Source organism: Piliocolobus tephrosceles, chromosome 1, assembly GCF_002776525.5.
Source record: "Piliocolobus tephrosceles isolate RC106 chromosome 1, ASM277652v3, whole genome shotgun sequence".
Taxonomy (NCBI): domain Eukaryota; kingdom Metazoa; phylum Chordata; class Mammalia; order Primates; family Cercopithecidae; genus Piliocolobus; species Piliocolobus tephrosceles.
In genome coordinates this window covers 130,494,809-130,496,158 of record NC_045434.1, presented here as the reverse complement: position 1 = coordinate 130,496,158, position 1,350 = coordinate 130,494,809, and the positions used below count along the sequence as shown (strand labels likewise).

Below are 1,350 nucleotides of genomic sequence, written 5' to 3'. Positions count from 1 at the left end.
CCAAGAGAAGTGAGGAGTCCTGGGCCCTGACCGGCTATACCAAGAGAAGCAGCAAGAGAAGGGGTCCCCTTCCGCCTCAGCGTCTCTGTCCGAGGGTTAAGGGACGGGGATCCAACTCCCTCTACAAGTGCTGGAGAGGAGGCTAGGTCTTTACCACGGGCTGGGGGCCTTGCTGTCCCAAGGACGGCTGGGGAGGAAGAGGAGGCAGAGGCGGATGAGGAAGCTAGCTGAGATGTGTGAAGCAGCTCTGGCTACAGCGGGTAGGAAGAGGGCCCGTGGGACCCAGGAGTCTCCGTGTGGAGCCAGGCTTCAGGAGCAGCCGCCTTGTTCCTGGAAGGGGTGCCTCGGTCCATCTTGTCTCCAAAGACTATAGGGAGACCTTCTCGCCCGGTAGGAAAGCGACGTCTCCCATGCTTTCCCAACACGCAGGCCTTGTGTCCTTTCTCCTGCTACTGTCTGTCTGCCAGCCTGAGGGGCTGCGGCTGCCGCGGTTCCACGCTCGGTGGACGCTGCCTGCCCGCCAGCCAAGAGCCGCGGTTGCAGGCGGGAGTTGGGGAGTCGTGTGCAGGTCCGAAGGAGACCCAAGCTTTTGGTCAGGGCTTTTTTGCTATAGCCAAATTCAGCGTGTAAAGGAGGGCTCACATCTGTCTGTTCGTGAGCTTCAGTGAGAACACCAAGGAAGCGCACTCAAGATCCCTAGGAGGGCGGGAAGGGTCTCTGGCGGCGATGTCCGCGTCGGTGGTGAGCCAAGGCAATGTCAGGAGAGTGAGCGCGCGAACCCAGCCGCCGGGCAGCACGAACACCACCGCAGATCAGGGCCCCGCGTGTGGGGTAATCGCAGGGGTCAGCGCCGCCGAAGTGCGGTGGACTAGCCTCGTCCAGGGAGAACCCCCTTCCTGACCACGGCCTGTCCCCCGCCAGGTAAGGGGAGAGGAGGGACAGCACAGCCTTCTCTCCCCTGGCCTGACGCTCAGGGTCACCACCTTCCCCTCTGTTCTCCCCTCGCCATTTTCCCAAACCACTCTCCGCCAAAGATTCCACCGACAGTCACCCTCCCGACAACCCAGGCCTCCCTCAGCAGCGGCTCCCACACCACAGCCACCGCGCCCTCTCCCCCCGCGATTCTCCCCGCCGCCTCTGCCGAGTCTGTGCACTTCACCTGCCTGGCTCCGGCTCCCCCCTGAGCTTACAGAGGACGAGAGGCAGGACCGGGCGAAGGCCATTCTGCTGCCCTTCTAGCTTCGGAATCATCCAATGCACGGGTTTCAACCGTAGCCGGCTAGATGCGTGTCTCCGGTTTTTCGAGGCTTTGGAGCCTGCACAATTGTTGTACAAAAGGTGGTGGCTCCG

The 1,350-nt window shown here is 62.4% G+C and overlaps 1 pseudogene; it reads right to left on the bottom strand.

Moving 5' to 3' along the window:
• Positions 1–804: 804 nt before the first annotated feature.
• On the bottom strand, positions 805–929 carry LOC111555198 (annotated as a pseudogene).
• Positions 930–1,350: the final 421 nt, after the last annotated feature.